We start from the raw sequence: 9,149 nt of genomic DNA on the forward strand, positions 1-9,149 counted from the left end.
TTCAGAACATATCAATTCATAAGAAAGTCCTTAGTCTCCTAGTCTAGTAGAAAATAGAATACAATTACTTTGTCCACTACTGAAGCTCAATACAAAACCTTTGGAAGTTGTGTGACCCAAGTCCTCTTATTAAATTAATAAATTCTAGATTTACGATTACCTTTAGGCATAATTTCAATCATATATAATAATACTAGTTCCATTTACATTTTAAAGAACCCAATTCAACACTCTATGATCAAACATATTGGCATAAGGCACCACTTCATTAGGTACCATATTACTAAAGGAGACACAGAGCTACACTAAATAGCCACTATAAACCAACTTGCTTATATCTTTACAAAACCACTGGCACTTGTAACTTTCAGCATCTTAAGAGCTAGATTAGGTGTAATAGATATTAATACTTGAAATTATTATTTTCTATTTTATGATACTTTTTTTTTGTTTTATTTGTATGCCTATTTCTTTTTATGTATTTTTATTTTTCATTTCTCATTTTTCTATTATTTTTCCCTTCAGTGTGTTTTTTAAAGAATCAAATTAATGGTCACTTCTAATGTTGATTTCATAGATGATATTTTGTCTTGCATTTGGTTTTAGAATTTAGTAAGCAATGATTTACTTCCCTAAATAAGTTAAAGGAAGAAACAACAATGACTGTCTCTCTTTCTCTATCTCCTTTAATTGTGTATTTTTCTTTTTGATGCAAAACCTATTTCAAATTAAAAGTTAGATTTTGAATTGATATCTATTTTTATCTTCCTACAATAATCTATCTCATATGAATGATGTTTAAAGTCATTGAATCACTTTTTAAAGTTTTCAGAATCAAGTTATTGCACCTATCATATGGAAATATTTTTTATTTTGTTATTTATTCTTCCCTATATTAGAGAGTGAGTTATTCTATTGTATATGAAAGATAATCTCACAGCTGAGAGTCTTTAAAGATTTTGAAAGGAAGCCAACTCAGAAAGTTGAAAAAAGCCACAAAATGAGCCCAAAAAAAACTAAAAAAGATGCGCAATAACTACCAAATAATTGCAAGATACAACAAAGTGTATCAAAAATCAAAAGATGCATAAAGTGTGTCATATAACTAAAAAGAGGCACAAAATGAGCCCATAAAGAAATAAGATTCCTTCTCTTTCAAATCTTTAAATCTTAAAAGAATCCATGTGCCACTGATATTTTCAAACACTTGAATTTCAAAAATCATGTTTTTTAGTTTATTACTTTGTAATATTATTCTATCAGATATATTTCTAAAGAGAAGTTTGAAAAGATCCCTCTTCTTATCTAACTTTTTCTTTGAATTGGATTTTTTCTTAAAAATATTTTTAACTTGTAAGGGGTTTGTGTTAGGGTGCACAAGATCGATTTTCCCCCCTTCCTAAATTTCTGTGTTGTTAATTCATTTCATATTGATTTTTAATGCACTTATAAGGAAAATGTATTATTTACTAGAGTTGATCGATTTAAAAAAAAATTGAGTTCTTTTGTTTAATGATTAGTTTTTATTTAGTTTTATGTTATTTTATGTTATTTTATTCTTATTTTTGTTTTGAACAACTTCTAATCATCACTTTTCATATTCTATTTTTTTTTTTTCAATTTTGCTCACATCAGCCAAGATGATCCACATCATTATGTATAATATGAACAAAAATACACCACTCAGATCACAACACTTCCAATATTTGTTCTAAATCAATTATAGGTGATCATCCCCTATGATTCATACATTGTACTAGAAAATCCATATGGGAGAAATGGTTGGATTATTTGAATGTTGTTAGGATAATCCATTACTACACATTGTCCCGGATGATACATTATTTTGACATATATAATCCCTTTATTCAACGGTCATAAAGGTTGACTCCTCATGATGATTACTCTGTGTTTAATCATCCAGTATGATATCTAATTATCCTGGATGATAAGATTAACTTTTTTGATCGATCATGTAAACAAAATTATTATGTCGGATCGTCTTGGATGATTTCATGATTGTCATCGATGATTTTCTTGATCATATATAAACAATAAGTACCAAACCTTATTCTTTCCTCCAAGCATTCAAAATCTTATTTCTCTCCTTCAAGCTCTCAATTCTTTCATATGGCTCGCAGTAAAAGATCTCAAGCACTAACATGCAGCTCTTCCAAGAGTGCTATCAATTCTCACTTTACTGAAGCAGCTGATTAAGCTGCTTACACCTACTATAAATCTATTGCGAATAACCCCCTCTAAAGTTGTCAATTAGGAGGCTTTGGCCTATTAGGTACAATACATATTTGCCTTCACCACTCTTATCTTTATTCTTAAACTTGCTTTCCTTTCAATTTTAAACTTCTTCTTAAATTTTTCATTGGTCTCCTCCTCAATTCTAACTTTATTGCACTCTAATCTTACGTTAATAGACACCCTATTCTAATCACCTATCAAGACTTTTATGAATTTACCTTTCCATCATTGGAGAAAAAATCTATATTTTGGCTTCTAAACCTAATTTTAATTGGGGCCCTACTAATACTATTCTTAGAGAAATAAATGCCTCCTATCATGAATCTACTGTCAGTACCGATGCCTGAACCATCCAACACTTTCTTTACACCTCCATTATTCCTAAAGATGTGGATTAGATTCATATTTCTCCCATCCTATCAATCACTACCTAATACTTAGTAGCTCATCGAGATTTTTATGTCATTGATTTTCTAATCTATTACCTTAAACATCTTACAAACATTAGACAGCCCAACCATTAAAGAAAACCAAATATAGCCGTAGGACATAGCATTATAAATGTCCTCGAATCCAAATACAACATTCAATACCTAGTCCCATCTGATTACCTCCATTTTTCCTACTCAAATAGCTCCTTCCATATCCTTTACAGTACTCATCACCACCCTGTACAAGAGGAGGATACAGTAGAAGAGGAAGGACCTATTCTTGCACGTACCCCTATCTACCAGCACTCCCAAATAGATCGGCTAATTTAGAGGTTTGGCCATTAAGAAGCTAGGTTTAAATCCTATGAAGCCAAGAAATAGCAACATTATGATTAGGAGATAGCTCAATTTAATGCATATGTAACCCAACAATAGAAAAAGCATGAAAAAATTATGGCCAGGTTTGGCAAGAAGTTTAGTTCTCTTCACCGTTACTTTTAGTATCAACCCCCACCACCTCCACTTGATCAAGTTCTTCTTTTTTCTGGTTAGTCCACGCTTTTATTGTTGTGTTTGGATGGGTCTTCCTTTTAGTACCATATTCTGATTAGTCTTTTTCTTATTTTTTTTTCTTTATTGTGATGTTAAAAGGGGGAGTAGTGTGTTGTTTTCTTATGTTTTAGTGGAATTTTCTTTGTTCTATTTTTGTTTTATTTTTTTATGACTCTTTAAAATGAAAAAAAAATAAAAAAAAAAATTTAGCTTTGATTTTTTTTAAACAAAAATATTTGTTATTACCAAAAAGGGAGAGATTATTGCAAATATGGGCCCAAGTACAGTGATTTTGATGATAACAAAAATTGCTATTTTTTACTACTATTATTCTTACATATCTACTGTATTTTTCCTTGCTTATTTACTTTTCAGGTCCACAAGCTCACTTATAATGTCCAGCAGCTCAAAATTGGGTAAAAATTGATGAAGTGTATTTGTAATTTAAATTTCAATATATATTTTACCTTTCTTGAGTCAAATCTTGTATATGGTGCACCCCAAGCTATGCAATATTACATACATACACTCTGGGAGAGAAATTTGGTGAGTTAGAGTATTTATCTATTTTTTAACCTAATTATACATGACTATTTCAAATCATATGAAATGTTCAATTAAAAATAGAAACACTCATTAGGTCATCCCTAATATTTAAGTTTGATTAACTAATCATACTAGATGATTCAAGATCATACATGATGACCAGTTCAGATTCTAAAAATAGGCTCCAGTTATAATTTAGGTAATTTTTTTTATTTTAAAATTTTGTTCCAATCGTATTGGATGATACACATCATCCTGGATGATTTATAATAATCAAGTCTAAATTTATTTCATGATTAGGGGGATGATTATGCTTATATTGATCAATCATATCATACAGGATGATCCACTAAGATTATACTGGATGATCTAGTGTATTTTAAAGGATGATCCCCTATCATCCATGACAAAAAAACTATAATTTTCTTCTCATTATCAAGGAGAATCATACTGGATGTCCTGAGAGTGTTGCAAGATGATATGAATATCGCCACCCATCATCCCATGTCGTGCTAGACATTCAATATAGTATCTTAAATTGATTGTCCCGAACAATCATAGGATCATACTAGACTATCTGTATAATTACATGTATTGATCATACAAGACGAAGGTCATCATCTTGGCTAAAAGGGCTATTTTGTACTTATCCTACTGGACAATCTATCAATCGTACTGGATGATCAATTGTGCAAAATTAAAAATTATGGCTTCTTCTTGAGGCTCTCTATTTAAGAACTTTCATTATCTTTTGTGAAAATATTTTGTTGTGAAGGAGATATGAAAGAGGACTTTAAGAAGGAAGAGGGAGTGATTGAGAGAAAGACAGAGAGAGAGATCCTTATAAGGGGGAGTTGTGAGGGTTTTATAAAGGTTGCCTCAAGAAAGGTGTTCATCATCTTCTTCAAGGTTCTTCTTTTATTCTTTGGTGGCTTTGAAGAGATCTTCATCAGAATTAGATCAAGGTTCTCTACCTACTCTAGGTGGGAGTAAAGGGATTCCTTGGTTCTCTGCCTTCACCAGGTCGGTGAAAAATGATTTCTAGATTCTCCTTCAAAATTCCTAAGGGAGTAAAAGGATTCAAGGTTCTCAGCCTCACCAGATTGGTGGAAAGATTTTGTAAAGACTTGTCCACTTTGTTATGGGAGAAAAAAGAGAGTCACTTTTGTTTAGTGAAATACTTGGAGTGGGAGTCTCCAAGGAGAGGATGTAGGTCAAGTTGATCGAACAAATATAAATTTTTCATTGTTCTTTTTTTTTTTACTTTTCTGAATTTAATTTTTGTATTATTCATTGATTTGTTTTGTGGTCAAAATCTCTGATCTTTGTTATTGTAAAATTAGTTTTTCTTCTGCATAAATCATTTAGTTTAAACATTTCAAAAAGATTTTATTTTCATTAAGAAATTTTGAAATAACCAATTCATTTCCCTATTGGTTAGCCTCGGGACTAGTTTTTTAGAGTTTAACACCTTTCACAAAATTTCAAGTTTGTTGCTTGCTCTTTTTTAATTTATCTTTTCCTTTACCCTTCTCCTTTATTAGGTGAGCTTTAAGATTGGGGAAATCAGTCCTCATGTGCCTTGGCTTTGTATATTCAAAATAGATGAGATCAGAAGAAACCTTAGAATTTTTTTTTAGCTTTCCCTTTGTTCCATTGCTGGTGATGCTTTTCTTTTACCTTAGAAAGCTTTTAAATTACCTTGTCATTAGTGTTATGTCATCATCATCTTCTACTGTGGAACTGTCACTAATAGAATCATTAACTTTTAAGGCTATAATTTTCTACTTTCTTTTCTCACCTATATCAATCTATCTTCAACTCACTCCTTGCTCATAGGAAATGAGTGATCCAGGCAACTAATTAATTGAATAAATATTTATATCTTTGGATTCAATAATAGTAATTAATTTAGAATTATAGGAGCTAGGTAGACAACGCAAAATTTTTATAACTTTTTTAAAATTTGTAAGTTCTCTACCTAAAGCATGGAGGGATATCACAATTTGAGTGAACCTAGTATACATTTAAAAAATTGACTCACCAGGTTTCATGTCAAATAGTTCATAATCATGGGGCAGAAAGTTTAACCTAGATTATTTCACTTCATTAGATCTTTTGTAGGTTCATGAGATTTTATCCCAAATTTCTTTTCTAGTAGTGCATGTAGATACACGCATGTAGTTTTCAGATTTTTAATGCTTAGAAAAAATAATTTAAGCATTTAGCATTTATTTGAGAAAAACTCTATCCTCATTACTCCATTCAGAAAGAAGGTAGTTCAATTTCAATATAATTTATAAAGCGAGAAGGTGATTATCCTTCATGAACAAACATCCACAAGCGATAGTCTATTTATTAAAAGAAAGTAGGCATGTAAATATTCTAGAAATGAAAATTAATGTTATCAAAGAATGGTGGTCATGTAATTGAATATCCTTCCACATTATTATGAATTCCAAAGTTAGCCATTAATCATTTTTCAAAAATTTTCTAAAAAATAGTTTTTGAATCACACATTGATACCACTTGAAAGTTCATGAAGGTTTTTAAATCTGAAAGAACCAGCCCGAGGCTACAAAGGGTTGGGGGGGGGGTGCTGAATTGGTTATTTTAAAGAAAATTATCAAAAAGAAAAAAAAAAACTTTTATAATTTTTCAATATCCAAAAATAGATATATTTATCACTATATGTGGAAGCGAATTACTTTCATAATAACAAGAAGATCAGAGTTTTTAACCACATAATTAATCACAAAAAAATAAAGTATGAAAAATAATAAGAACAAACACACAAAAATTTATAGTCGTTTGGCCCAACTTGATCTACATCCACTCCTGAGAACCCTCTATTTCAAGTATCACACTAAAACTAGTTTCTTTTTTATTGTCCTATTTGTACAGCAAGGCAGAGAAGTTTTACAAAATCTCATCCACTACTCAGTTTATACTGTATGAAATTTGGGGATCATCATATACTATTAGTTAAAAAATTATAGTATTTTGTCTTCTACAATAGGCAACCATAAATTATCATCTCATGCATCGCTTGGGTTGTACATTACGATTGTTACAAATCATCTGATAAGATTTGATAAAAAAAATTACCATAATTATTCCCCTAATCAGAAGATCAATTTAGGCATGATTGTTACATATCCTATAGTAATATGAGTATCATATGGTATATTTAGAATAAAATTTAAATTTTAAAATATTGCTTAAATTATGATTGGCAGCTATTTTCATGATTATAATTGATCATCCTATATGATAGGGATTGTCTAGTATGATTAGTTTAATCAATCAAAATTAATAAAAGTGCCCTAATTAATAATATTTTGGTCATCTGATCATCCAGTATGATATAAATTATTTAGGACAATTTGTTTAAAGAACTTATATTCTTCCTAACTCACTAACTCACCCACTCAAGTGTGAGTGTATAAGGTATCTCGACCTTAGGATCCACCAAAATACCTTATTGACTCAAGAAAGATAAAAAGTATATAAATATGAAAAATACAAACTTAATCTTAGTTTACCCAATCTTGAGGTGATCAAAGTTGCAAGTGAACAGTATACTTGAAATATTAGGGAGCAAGCTAAAATAGATATGCAATAAACTCAATTATTAGGATATAACATAGTAAAAAATCCAATAATATTTATTATCATCAAAATCACAAGACTTAGGTCATGATTTGCAGCAATCTTCTCCATTTTTTATGATGACAAATAAGGATAAAATAACACATAACAAGAAAACATATAATATTAAAAGGAAAAGAAGGAATTAAACATTTCAGAATAAAATATAATCTACCAACAACATACTACTCCCCTTTTAACATCACAAAAATGAGAAAATAACAAAAAAAAAAAAAAGGAAACTAAAAGCAACAAAAAATTCAGGCGTAAATAAGAATTACAAAATAAAATCAACTAAAATATCGAGGGATTTTGATCAAGTGGAGGTTGGGCATGTGGTGGCTAGAAGTATTGGTCGAGTGAGGCAAACTTATTGTGGTTTTAATATTAGTTATATAGGGTAAGGGAGGCCCTAACCCACTCTGAAGGGAATGTATCTATTCTGAAGGGTAGGCCATCAAATGAAATTAATGCTCATGGTTTGGATCTAGCGGCCAAGATGTCACCACATAGCTTCTTGTTGCCATCGATGTAATTCAATAGGCCAGATGTTGTCGTGTGACCTACCATTGCTCCCGCCACCATTTTATCGATTTTAATTAATCTATTTAATGTTTTTAATTGATTTTAATTTACTACAACTTCAAAATTTGAAAAAAATCAAATACTTTAAAAACATTATGTATAAAATTTCATATTTCTCAAAATTAAATCCTCTATCATTTAAAATTAAAATTGAGCAAAAAAATTTTATAGATAACTAAATAATTTTAGATATTTGATATTTGGGTTTTAATTAATATTTCTTTAAATATAAATTCAAATATTTTGAATTTTTGCAACGAATATTTTTAAAATATTTTTTAACTTTAGTGAATTTTCAAAAAACGTTTTTACCTATATTTTAATATTTATTTAGTTTCATATTAACATGAGTTATTTTTAAATTTACTTCTTAAAAATTCTTTTTGAGTTAACTTCAATATGTTTCCATTCAACCAAATCTTTTATTGAAAGTTTTAAACAAAGCTTAGTCATCAATTGACTAAACTAATTAAACCAAGTGAAAGTCTATAGGGTATTTACATTCATTCCATTACTTTAAGTTGCATATTTATGGATTTAGGCACACTAACTTACACTTGGGTTTGATTGGTAAATGTTATTTTAATGTCTTCTTTATCATAATCTGTAAATAGCAATGTCATGGGGAATACTATCTTTGGATGATTGCCTAAGTATTTGTATCATCGGTTGATTCAAATGTTTAGGAACCCATCCTTTCTTTTCATAACACAGATTTATTTCACATATTTATTGATTCTTTGCATGGTGTGGCTGGTTATGCTTATGTTAAGGGTTAGAGACCTCTGATTGTGAACCCACATAACTTTATGACACTTAAGGACAAAAATTAAGGTCAGTTTTAAGGGACTTTAAGTAAATCATAAAAATTAGGATAAGCACTCAATAAGTGTGAGATTAAAAAAAAAACATTACAGTGAAATTACCTACCCTAGGATTGGGACCCGTTGACCTTAAAAATCATAAAATCAAATATTTAATTAACTTAAAATTTATCCCTTAATTAAGCCTAAAATTTCAAAAAATTGTAATTAAATTAAAAAATTATAAATAATATATCAAAATGACCAAAATTAAATACTTAATCTAATAAAATTAAAAGCCTCTCGACTTGACATCAATTTTAAA

This window comes from Dendrobium catenatum, unplaced genomic scaffold (genome assembly GCF_001605985.2).
Source record: "Dendrobium catenatum unplaced genomic scaffold, ASM160598v2 fragScaff_scaffold_1463, whole genome shotgun sequence".
NCBI lineage: Eukaryota > Viridiplantae > Streptophyta > Magnoliopsida > Asparagales > Orchidaceae > Dendrobium > Dendrobium catenatum.